The sequence below is a fragment of the Balaenoptera borealis genome (assembly GCF_965194805.1).
Source record: "Balaenoptera borealis genome assembly, chromosome: 1".
NCBI lineage: Eukaryota > Metazoa > Chordata > Mammalia > Artiodactyla > Balaenopteridae > Balaenoptera > Balaenoptera borealis.
In genome coordinates, this window is record NC_138860.1 from 60,523,464 (window position 1) to 60,536,980 (window position 13,517).

The following is a 13,517-nucleotide window of genomic DNA, read 5'->3' on the forward strand; positions in this document are numbered from 1 at the left end:
CACATGTGTACAGCCACGAAACCTCATCACAAACAAGATCATGAGCACATCCATCGCCCCCAAAGTTTCTTGTGCCCCCTTTTTAATCCATCCTTCCTCCTCACAGATTCTGCAAACCTCACCCCTATCCCCACCTAGACAACAACTGTTTTGCTTTTTGTCACTATCGATTAGTTTCCACTTTCTAGAGTTTCATATTAATGGAATCATACAGTATGTATTCTTTCTCATTTACCTTTGTTATTGTTTTGAGATCCATCCTTGCTGTGTGTATCAATAATTTAATTCTTTTGATTGCTGAGTAGCATTTCATTTTATGGATAACCACAATTTGTTTATGCATTCACTTATTGATGGGCATTTGGGTTGTTTCCAGTTTGTGGTTATTACAAATGAAGCTGTTATAATCATCATTGTACCAGCATGTACAAAGAGATTCATGTTAAGGATTGGCTCATGTCTTCACGGGGACTGGCAAGTCTGAAATCTGTAGGGCAGGCCAGTAGACTCGAAACTCAGCCAGGACTTGATGTTGCGCTTGAGGTAGAATTTCTTCCTCTCTGGGAAACCACAGTTTTTCCCCTTAAGTTAGACCTTCAACTTATTGCATGAGGTTCATTCACATTATTGAAAGTAATCTCCTTTACTTAAAATCAACTGATTTTGTATAACTATAGTCCAATATCAAAACTGGGATGTTGACATTGGTATAATACACAGAGCTTATTCAGATTTCACCAGTTTTACATGCTTGTGTGTGTGAGTAGTTCTACGTAATTTTGTTCCAGTGTAGATTCATGTAACTGCCACCTCAATCAAGATACAGAACTCTTCAACCACAAGCCTCTCTTTTGCTACCCCTTTATAGTTACACCCACACTTTTCCCACTCCCCATCCCGAATCACAGGTAACCACCAATCTGTTCTCTATTTCCATGATTTTGTTATTTGAAAATGTTATATAAATGAAAGCATACAACACGTACCATTTTGTGAATGACCTTAAGATCATCCATGTTCTTGCGTGTATTAATCATAGTTCATAACTACAATTCATTTCTTTTTTTTAAAAAAATTGAAGTACAGTTGATTTACATATTATATTAGTTTCAGGTATATATACAACATAGTGATTCAATATTTTTTTTTGACACTTTGTGACTTCCTTTTATTCACATTAGGGAGGAGAGTGGGAGTGGAATGGGGTGGGCTGGGAAGGGGGAGGTTCCAGGCACTGGAGAGGCAGATGGAGAAGGCAGCCTCTCAGGCACCATTTCCCTCTGCTCATCCTTGGCAAGTTTTGTGAGCCAAGGAAGGATAACCGCAAGCTAGTGCTGTGGAAAGGTCAGCAGACCGAGTCGAAAGATCTGCCGAATTCTGGTTCTGCCATTACCTGCTAGGTGTCCTCGGGCAGGTCATTTCCTTTTGCTGGGTCTGTTACTCCACATGTGGAAAGACACAAGGTTCTGCTGAGAGCCAAGGAGCCCAAAGGGGCTCAACCTTGGTACCAGGTCTATAGTCAGACAAGACCCCGTAGAGCTGTTGTGAGGACCAAGTTGAGATAATGTGAGTAAAGGACTCAGCACAGTGCCTGGCACATAAGTGGGCACTCGATAAATGGTTTTTGCTGTTGGCTCTAGGAGATGGGGATGAGAATGGGCACCCAAGCATCCACAGTACAGAAAAGAGGCCAAAAGACATTTCCACTGCTTTCTGAGGGGGTATGGGGGACAGCCCACACATATATCATCACGAGGGGTTTTAGGAGCAGCAATCCTGGGCACACTGGTACAGCACTCATAGCTTTTGTTGCCAGCCTGTCATTAGTGCTCACAGTGGGATTATTGTCCCCATGTTACAAATGAGCAAACTGAGGACTCTCTGAGTCACACAGCTGCTAGACAGGGAGAGGGGCTGAGTCCAGTTTTTCCTGGCTCCTGAGAAACCCAACTCTACCAGTTACTGGTTGTGTGATCTTGGGCAAATTACCTAACCTTTTGGTGACTCAGTTTCTTCACCTGTGAAAGAACCTTAAACTCCATTTAAAGTTATTAAAAAATATTGGCTATATTCCCTGTGCTGTACAATATATCCTTGTAACTTATTTATTTTATACATAGTAGTTTGTACCTCTTAATTCCTTACCCCTATCTTCCCCTCCTCCTTTCTTCTCCCCACTGTACCTGTGTACAGGTACACTGTATCTGTTTCTGTTTTGTTATATCCATTCAATTGTTTTATTTTTTAGATTCTACATGTAAGTAATAACATCTAGCATTTGTCTTTCTCTGTCTGACTTATTTCACTAAGTGTAATGCCCTCCAAGTCCATCCATGTTGTTGCAAATGGCAAAATTTCATTCCTTTTTTTAAGTAAGGCTGAGTAAATATTCCATGGTATATATTGAATGGATATACCATATGTGCTTAACTATTCATCCACTAAAGGACATTTGGATTGCTTCCAGTTTTTTATGAATAAAGCTTCTACAAACATTCATTTACGGGTTTTTGGTAAACAGATGTTTTTTCATTTCTCTGGGATAAGCGCTCAAGACTTCAATTCCTGGGTTGTATGGTGAGTACATGTTTAGTTTAAGAAGCTGCCAAACTATTTTCCAGAGTGTCTATTCCATTTTACAGTCCCATCAGCTTTAGGTTATGCTTCAGACCTTTGATTCCAATTGTTTGTTGGGTGAATCGCCCTGGATGTCTCACATCCTGGAATTCAGTATGCTAAAACGTGAGTTCATTATCTTCCCCTACACACCAGTAATCCTCCTTTATTTTCTGTCTTCACTAATATAACCATTTATTACCCAATCCAGACACTGAGAGCCACCTTAGATTCCTCTCTCTCACCTATTCCCACATTAAATCCATCACTTGGATAGGCCCATTTTATCTCGTATCTCTCATACAGAGAAGACAGATCATTATCAGCCACCAAGAATTATAACTATCTAAGCATTCGCATAATGATGTCCTAGCTTGGGGTATTTTTTTGTCAAGTTAAGAGCAGGTATTTTAGAGTTGGTTGGTACATTAATGCTTAAGGCTTGGAGAAGTGAAATAGATTAGCTGGTCACATATAAGCAGGTCTAAACTGCCAAGTGAACTCAAATCCCTCTACGTAGTAGCAGGTTAGAAAACAGATTTATTTGGGGCAGAGTTCTAGCCCAACATCTGGGTCAAAACTGCAAATGAGTTCTACTGTATTTATGAAACAACTATTTTAGCAGTGTGGAGACTGTCAATCATATATGGCATAGTCTGCTGGCTTGGATCCACTGTTAGTTATAATAATGTGTAAAAGTCTGTTAAAGTCACCGAGGAGTCTAGTTAATAGTAACTGTGCCTTGATGACTTAGCTACTAAGTGTCTACATTTAAAATTTTTGAAGGAAATTTTCAAGTTGTTTGTGAGATGGGCCAGAGCACACTTGTTTCTGGTCAGCACTCTGGCCATTCAACAGAATTTGAGAGTCATAACTCACTGTTGTTACTCACTATACTTATCTAGTTAGGTCAACCACATGACTCCAGACCCCAAACTAGGTCTTTCTTGTCCAAGGAACAAATTTTCCAAATTCTCAGAGACATGACTTAATACTCATCAAATTGATATTCTGAAATAAAGGCCCTGTCAGTGCTGAGAAGTAAAATAAGGAAATGTACAATGCAGAGTCAGGTGCCAATCCATTTAGTGGCTTCTTGGAGATTACCCTGTCTTCTTTTCCAGTTGGGGAGCCAATTCCACTTCTGGTGGAAAAGCCATCGACTCTTTTGCATTTAGTATAAATGTCTATTAAGAAGTTGCTAGTTTGAAAGGAATCACTAATACCATGTCCCTAGAGACTGTGTAGTGACTGCTTGGCATAATTGTAGGTGAGGAAGCCAACCCGGCTGTGTAACAATAGGGAGTATGTTCAGGAAATTCCCCATTTAAGCTCATTTCCAACCAGATTCGTTCAATGAGTGCTATGGGACATTGGAATCCTTGGAAGTCAGAGCCATTATCACTGTCATATCCTTCATATGATCCAAGTTCCATCAGGTTACTGGACTGTCAACAACAGTCGCGAAGGGGAAACACTCACAAGACTTCAGCCTTAGACATGAGAAAGAGAGGGCAGACTCTGACCGTTTGTCTTGTCGTTTGGAGCACAGCTCATTTCCAATCCCCATCTTTTCTTCCCAGCTACGCAGGGTCCAGCTTGGACTTTCCTATGGATATACCGGACATACAGTGAGTCTAAGAAAGTGAGGCTGGAGGACTAGACATAATAGTTTGCCATAGAATCAGCTAATCTTCTGAGAAGTTTGTCCAGTGTAGGCCCATATACCTGCAAAGTTTTCAGGGAAGAGCTCACTCTCTCTTGCTTAAGTCTTTCTGTATTAGCTTTACATTGATGCAGTCATAAATTACCACAAATGTATTATCTTACAATTCTGTAGGTCAGAAGTCTGACACAGGTCTCACCCGGCTAAAATCAAGGTGTCATAGGGCTGCATTCCTTTCTGAAGGCTCTAGGGGAAGATTCACTTCCTTGCTCATTTGAGTATTATTATTATTTTGTTAAATATTTATTTATTTATTTGGTTGTGCCAGGTCTTGGTTGCAGCACGTGGGCTACTTAGTTGTGGCAGGCGGGCTCCTTAGTTGTGGCATGTGAACTCTTAGTTGCGGCATGCGTGTGGGATCTAGTTCCCTGACCAAGGATCAAACCCAGGCCCCCTGCATTGGGAGCGCAGAGTCTTAACCCACTGCGCCACCAGGGAAGCTCATCATCTGAGTTGTTGACAGAATTCAATTCCTTGTGGTTTTAGGACTAAGGTCCCTGATTTCTTTTTTTAATTAATTAATTAATTAATTAATTTTTGGATGTGTTGGGGTCTTCGTTGCTGCACGCAGGCTTTCTCTAGTTGTGGTGAGCGGGGGTTACTCTTCGTTGCGGTGCACGGGCTTCTCATTGCGGTGGCTTCTCTTGGTGTGGAGCACGGGCTCTAGGCACACAGGCTTCAGTAGTTGTGGCACGTGGGCTCAGTAGTTGTGGTTCGCTGGCTCCAGAGCACAGGCTCAGTAGTTATGGTGCACGGGCTTAGTTGCTCTGCAGCATGTGGGATCTTTCTGGACCTGGGATCGAACCCGTGTCCCCTGCATTGGCAGGCGGATTCTTGACCACTGCGCCACCAGGGAAGTCCCAGTCCCTGATTTCTTGTTTGCTGTCAGCTGAGGGCTTTTCCCAGTTTCTTGAGGTTACTCACATTCCTAGGTTTGTGGCCCCCTTCCTCCATCTTCAAAGCCAGCAATAGTGGGTAAATTCATTCTCTCACTTTGAATCTCTTCTCTTTTTTCCTCTATCTCATCCTTTTATAACCTAACCAGGAAAGGTTTTCTGCCTTTAAGGTCTCATGTGATTAGACTGGGCCCACATGGGTAATCCAGGATAATCTCACAGTCTCAAAGTCTGTACCCTTAATTACATCAGGAAATTCCTTCTCGCCATGTCATGCAACATAATCACAAGTTCCAGGAATTAGAGTTTGGGCATTTTGGGAGGTCCATTACTGTGCCTACTAAATTATCTAAAGGTAAAAATTCATTCATTGACTTATTCATTTATTCATTTTTTTCAACAAATATTTATTTAGTGCCTACTATATACCAGAAAATTTATGAGGCATTGGATGTTCTGTCCTATTTCACTTGTGAACTGTGAGAGGTGATAAAGCATTTGTGCATTGAGCAAATTTATCTGCTGAATTTTCTCTTGTGCCACATATTGTCTACAAGAAGAAGAGGCCTGGGAGGGAACTGACAACATAGGAGACTCTCAGACAACCATAATTGTGGTGCGTGGTCATCCATCTCTAACTCCTATGCTGATTCAGTTCACTTTTCACAGATCAGGGGCTGGGTGTGAAATGAGGAATTAATGATGTGGATGTACTATTGTGGGAGTTATCTTTAATTCAGAAAGAATCAATTCCTGTAATAATACATAAAGGCTTATGATGCGTGCTATGCTGTCACACGAGCATTCATAAATACAGTTTTTTCCCTACAAGAGCTTACAATTTAATTCAGGACATATGGCACTTCAAATAGTTTGATGACAATGCAATATTGCATTTCATTAAAGCAAAAGTCATGCTTCACTTACAGGGAGCTTAAGAAGGGCACAACCAGTGCAAGCTTGAGATGTAGGAAAACTTCCTTTCCTTCTTGTGTATGTCACCAGCAGGGGTGGTGGTGGAGGTGGGAGAGAAGGATCAGAGTTCTCAATACCAACTGTGGCCAGAGCATCTCATTAATTGATGGACTACAAATAAAAGATAGCATTGTCATTATATATCCTTTCTCTGTTATCTGTTATCTTCCTTGAAAAAGAAAATCTAGGAAAAATTACACAAAATATAATACTCAAGCACTGACAATACCAAATGCTGGTGAGGATGTGGAGTAAGAGGAACTCTCATTCATTGCTGGTGGGAATGCAAAATGGTACAACCACTTTGGAAGACAGTTTGGCAGTTCCATACAAAACTAAATATATCCTTACAATACGATCCACCAATCCTGCTTGTTGGTGTTTACCCAAATGAATTGAAAACTTACGTCCACCTAAAAACCTGCACACAGATGTTTATAGCAGCTTTATTCATATTTGTCAAAACCTGGAAATGACCAACATGTTCTTCAGTAGGTGAATGGATAAATAAACTATAGTACACTTGGAAAATGGAAAAGTGCTAAAAAGAAATGAGCTATCAAACCATGAAAAGATATGAAGAAAACTTGAATGTATATTACTAAGTGAAAGAAGCCATCTTTCAAAATTACATATTGTGGGCTTCCCTGGTGGCGCAGTGGTTAAGAATCTGCCTGCCAATGCAGGGGACACGGGTTTGAGCCCTGGTCCGGGAAGATCCCACGTGCCGCGGAGCAACTAAGCCCGTGTGCCATAACTACCGAGCCTGCACTCTAGAGCCTGCCTGCTATAACTATTGAAGTCCGTGTGCCTAGAGCCCATGCTCTGCAACAAGAGAAGCCACCGCAGTGAGAAACCCATGCACCGCAACGAAGAGTAGCCCCCGCTCGCAGCAACTAGAGAAAGCCCATGCAGCAACGAAGACCGAACGCAGCCAAGAATAAATAAAAAATAATAAAGTTCCCTTAAAAAAATTACATATTGTATGATTCCAACCACATGACATTCTGGAAAAATCACAGCTATGGAGAGAGAAAAAAGTTCAGTGGTTGCCATGGGTTTGGAGGCACAGAGGCTTTTCGGGGCAGTGAACCTATTGTGTATAATACTACAAAGGTGGATATATATCATTAGAAATTAAAAAAAATTTTTTTAACATCTTTATTGTTGTATAATTGCTTTACAAAGGTGTGTTGGTTTCTGCAGTATAACAAAGTGAATCAGTTATACATATACATATGTCCCCATATCTCTTCCCTCTTGCGTCTCCCTCCCTCCCACCCTCCCTATCCCACCCCTCTAGGTGGTCACAAAGCACCGAGCTGATCTCCCTGTGCTATGCCGCTGCTTCCCACTAGCAATCTATTTTACATTTGGTAGTGTATATATGTCCATGCCACTCTCTCACTTTGTCCCAGCTTACCCTTCCCCCTCCCCATATCCTCAAGTCCATTCTCATTAGAAATTTATCCAAACCCATAGAATGTATGACACCAAGAGCGAACTCTAAGGTAAATTATGGACTTTGGGTGATAATGATGTGTCAATGCAGGGTCATCAGTTGTAACAAATGTACCCCAGAGTGGTGGGGCCTGTGGATAATGGGGTAGGCTATGCATGGGGAGGGGTAAGGAGTTATATGGGAGTTCTGTACATGCTGCTCAAATTTCCTATGAACCTAAAACTGCTCTAAAAATAAACCCTATTTTTAAAAATGCTATTGCTACTATTTTTTGAGCACCTATTTTGTGCCAGATACCAGGCCAGGCTATGTTAGCCATTTCTTGTCCTGACAGCAATCCGTAAAATAGGTGTTATTAACTTTATTCTACAAATTAGAAAACTGTTTTTTTTGTCCAGAATAAATGAGTTTGTCAAGGTCATTCAGCTAATAAGTGAGAATCTGAGATGTTAACCTTGATTCCCTGGCTGCAAAGACCTGTACTTTTTTTATTATATCATTTTCACTAATAAACAAGAATATATATTCCTTTTTATAAATACAAGGGGGGGGCATTATATTTAACAATATGGAGGACACGACAACAATCACTGAATCTTCAAGCAGAAAAAATACCTGACTAAGAAGTAAGGAAATAAAAAGATTATGGCTGAGAAAAACGGAAAATAATGAGTTACACAGGAAGTAGCTAAAAGTCCTTTCCAGAGAAGAATGCTGTTCAAAGGCCAGTTATATCTGGAAGATTCCAACTTCCAGTTACAGGGAAGTAGTCCTTATCAAACCAACTCTCCAAGAGAAAACAACCATAAACTCTGGACTCCAGAGAGCAACCCAAAGCAGGTAGACATTGGGGAGGGGGGTCATCTACACTTGGAAGAAGGGAATAGCACCAAGATGAAAAATTTTCCCATTTTTGTCAAATTTTTGCCTCAGACAAGGCTAAAACTTAGATAGAAAATCCAAAATCTTACTGACCTGAAGAATCAGAAGGCAAAGTTCAGGGCAACCATAGCAGCTAGAGGGAAAAAATCTAGAAAAGGAGAACTCCAGAGAAAGGAGTCCCAAATTCTGTATATAATGTGCCCAAATCTCTAGCTGCTCATGAACTGCTGTGTGGATGGTAGAGGTCAAGCATATGGCTAAGGCTCAAAGAATTGAACAAAGATTTCTGCTGCTGCCCATTATGAAGGAGTTAGAGTTTGGAGTTTGAGTTCAGTTGAGTTACCTGCCTGGTAGAAAAAATATTCCATAATCTTCAGGGAATCCAGCATCTCCACAATGAGCAGTTCAAAATGTCCAGGTGGCAACAAAAAATTATTATACATCTAAATAAACAAGAAAATGTGACCCACACTTTTAAAAAAGGCAATGTAATAGAGACTGACCCCAAAATAACTCAGGTGTTGGAAACTGAGACAAGGATTTTAGATCAGTTATTATAATTATGCTCAAAAATGTAGATGAAAATATGGTCATAATTAATGAACAAATAGGAAATCTCAGCAGAGAAATGGAAACTACAATAAAGTGTGGAAATTCTAGAACTAAAAAATATAGTGTCTAAAAATTTTAAATTCACTGGGTGGACTTAACAGTAGATTGGCGATGACCAAATAGAATTATTGAACTTCAAGTTAGCTAAATAAGCATTACTCAATCTGAAGAACAGAAAGATTGCACACAGCAAAAAAAATAAATAAATAAAAATAAAAGAAGAAAGAAGAAGAAAAAAAGGCTCAGTGACATGTGGAACTGATAATGTGGTTGGGTAAGATAATACAAAGATGTTTTCTTACTGACCATAAAACCCACATTTCCTACATTCTGAATACATGCTGTCTGCATATACTAAATCTGCTTTCAGGATGATGTCAATATTTGGCTATAGTTTTCTTTCTATGAGGTCTGCTATTCCCATCTTCGATGGTTTTTATTAGTTAATTCACCCAGCTGTTATGGAGCCTTTTTTCCTTGTATCAGCCACTGTGCTAATTGCTGTAGAAAATAGATGAAATGGATATTATTCTTGAAAGGGCATGAAATGAGTGCTACACTAGAGACGCAGGCAAAAGGCTACTGTATTATTATGATGAGAGGTTCACTGGAGTAATTCTTTCAGCAACTGTCCACCTCCTTACACTGGAGAGATCAGGAGAAGGAGTTGACCCCACAGTGTTTCAGTCTCTCCCTCCCTTCTCTTTGGGATCTGCTTGCCCACAGAGAACTTATGTCCTACTCTGTGATATATGGTATAAGGTGTTGTCCTTTCAGGACAAGACTTGTGTTGGACATGTGAGGTCAGAGACTAAGTGGGTAAGTCCAATTCTAGGTGCAATGTTAAGAAGTCAGTTGCTGAAGACCTAAGCCAAGTTCACCAAATTGTATGTCTATATTAACATTTTTAGTGGTGGTGTAGTATTTTGATGACCTATATGTACCATAGTTTAGGTTGTTTCTGATTTTTTCTTTTTGCTGTTACTAATAGTACTGCAATGAGCAAATTTTTATATGTATATCGTTTTTATTTTTTGGAAGTTTTAAATTTTATTTTATTTTTTATACAGCAGGTTCTTATTAGTTATCCATTTTATACATGTTAGTGTATATATGTTAATCCCAATCTCCCAATTCATCACACCGCCACTCCCCCTGGCCACTTTCTCCCCTTGGTGTCCATATATTTGATCTCTACGTCTGTGTCTCTATTTCTGCCCTGCAAACTGGTTCAGCTGTACCATTTATCTAGGTTTCACATATATGCATTAATATATGATATTTGTTTTTCTCTTTCTGACTTCCTTCACTCTGTATAACAGTCTCTAGATCCATCAACATCTCTACAAATGAGACAGTTTCATTCCTTTTTATGGCAGAGCAATATTCCATTGTATATATGTACCACCTCTTCTTTATCCATTCATCTGTTGATGGGCATTTAGGTTGCTTCCATGTCCTGGCTATTGTAAATAGTGCTGCAATGAACATTGGGGTGCATGTGTCGTTTTGAATTATGGTTTTCTCTGGGTATATGCCCAGTAGTGGGATTGCTGGGTCACATGGTAATTCTATTTTTAGTTTTTTAAGGAACCTCCATACTGTCCTCCATAGTGGCTATATCAATTTACATTCCCATCAACAGTGCAAGAGGGTTCCCTTTTCTCCACATCCTTTCCAGCATTTGTTGTTTGTAGATTTTCTGATGATGCCCATTCTAACTGGTGTGAGGTGATACCTCATTGTAGGTTTGATTTGCATTTCTTTAATAACTAGTGATGTTGAGCAGCTTTTCATGTGCTTCTTGGCCATCTGTATGTCTTCTTTGAAGAAATGTCTATTTAGGTCTTCTGCCCATTTTTGATTGGGTTGTTTGTTTTTTTAATATTGAGCTGCATGAGCTGTTTATATATTTTGGAGATTAATCCTTTGTCCATTGATTCGTTTGCAAATATTTTCTCCCAGTCTGAGGGTTGTCTTTTGGTCTTGTTTATGGTTTCCTTTGCTGTGCGAAAGCTTTGAAGTTTCATTAGGTCCCATTTGTTTATTTTTGTTTTTATTTCCATTACTCTAGGTGGTGGATCGAAAAAGATCTTGCTGTGAATTATGTCAAAGAGTGTTCTTCCTATGTTTTCCTCTAAAAGTTTTATAGTGTCTGGTCTTACATTTAGGTCTCTAATTCATTTTGTGTTTATTTTTGTGTATGGTGTTAGGGAGTGTTCTAATTTCATTCTTTTACATGTAGCTGGCCAGTTTTCTCAGCACCACTTATTGAAAAGACTGTCTTTTCTCCACTGTATATCCTTGCCTCCTTTGTCATAGATTAGTTGACCATAGGTGCGTGGGTTTATCTCTTGGTTTTCTTTCCTGTTCCATTGATCTATATTTCTGTTTTTGTGCCAGTACCATACTGTCTTGATTACTGTAGCTTTGTAGTATAGCCTGAAGTCCGGGAGCCTGATTCCTCCAGCTCTGTTTTTTTCACTCAAGACTGCTTTGGCTATTCGGGGTCTTTTGTGTCTCCTTACAACTTTTAGGATTTTTTGTTCTAGTTCTGTAAAAAATGCCATTGGTAATTTGATAGGGATTGCATTAAATCTGTAGATTGCTTTGGGTAGTATAGTCATTCTCACAATATTGATTCTTCCAATCCAAGAACATGGTATATCTCTCCATCTGCTTGTATCATCTTTAATTTCTTTCATCAGTGGCTTATAGTTTTCTGCATACAGGTCTTTTTTCTCCCTAGGTAGGTTTATTCCTAGGTATTTTACTCTTTTTGTTGCAATGGTAAATGGGAGTGTTTCCTTAATTCCTCTTTCAGATTTTTCATCATTAGTGTATAGGAATGCAAGAGATTTTTGTGCATTAATTTTGTATCCTGCAACTTTACCAAATTCACTGAGTTGCTCTAATAGTTTTCTGGTGGCATCTTTAGGATTCTCTGTGTATAGTATCATGGCATCTGCAAACAGTGACAGTTTTACTTCTTCTTTTCCAATTTGTATTCCTTTTATTTCTTTTCCTTCTCTGATTGCCGTGGCTAGGACTTCCAAAACTATGTTGAATAATAGTGGTGAGAGTGGACATCCTTGTCTCGTTCCTGATCTTAGAGGAAATGCTTTCAGTTTTTCACCATTGAGAATGATGTTTGCTGTGGGTTTGTTGTATATGGCCTTTATTATGTTGAGGTAGGTTCCCTGTATGGCCACTTTCTGGAGAGTTTTTATCATAAATGGGTGTTGAATTTTGTCAAAAGCTTTCTCTGCATCTATTGAGATGATCATAAGTTTTTTCTTCTTCAATTTGTTAATATGGTGTATCACAGTGATTGATTTGCGTATATTGAAGAATCCTTGCTTCCCAGGGATAAATCCCACTTGATCATGGTGTACGATCCTTTTAATGTGTTGTTGGATTCTGTTTGCTAGTATTTTGTTGAGGATTTTTGCATCTATATTCATCAGTGATATTGGTCTGTAATTTTCATTTTTTGTAGTATCTTTGTCTGGTTTTGGTGTCAGGGTGATGGTGGCCTCGTAGAATGAGTTTGGGAGTGTTCCTTCCTCTGCAATTTTTTGGAAGAGTTTGAGAAGGATGGGTGTTAGCTCTTCTCTAAATGTTTGATAGAATTCACCTGTGAAGCCATCTGGTCCTGGACTTTTGTTTGTTGGAAGGTTTTTAATCACAGTTTCAATTTCATTACTTGTGATTGGTCTGTTCATACTTTGTATATCTTGCTGGTTCAGTCTTGGAAGGTTATACCTTTCTCAGAATTTGTCTATTTCTTCCGGGTTGTCCATTTTATTGGCATACAGTTGCTTGTAGTAGTCTCTTAGGATGTTTTGTATTTCTGCTGTGTTTGTTGTAACTTCTCCTTTTTCATTTCTAATTTTATTGATTTGAGTCCTCTCCCCCTTTTTCTTGATGAGTCTGGCTAATGGTTTATCAATTTGTTTATCTTCTCAAAGAACCAGCTTTTAGTTTTATTGATCTTTGCTCTTGTTTTCTTTGTTTCTATTTCATTTATTTCTGTTCTGATCTTTATGCTTTCTTTCCTTCTAGTAACTTTGGGTTTTGTTTGTTCTTCTTTCTCTAGTTCCTTTAGGTGTAAGGTAAGATTGTTTATTTGAAATTTTTCTTGTTTCTTGAGGTAGGCTTGTCTTGCTATAAACTTCCCTCTTAGAACTGCTTTTGCTGCATCCCATAGGTTTTTGGATCATCGTGTTTTTGTTGGCATTTGTCTCTAGGTATTTTTTAATTTCCTCTTTGATTTCTTCAGTGATCTCTTCGTTATTTAGTAATGTATTGTTTAGCCTCCATGTGTTTGTATTTTTTACAGATTTTT

The 13,517-nt window shown here is 39.1% G+C and overlaps 1 protein-coding gene across 1 annotated transcript in view; it reads left to right on the top strand.

Moving 5' to 3' along the window:
• SELL (selectin L) overlaps nucleotides 1–13,517 on the top strand; it is a 126,536-nt gene that overhangs the window by 46,221 nt on the left and 66,798 nt on the right. The gene's annotated exons all lie outside the window — the stretch shown is intronic.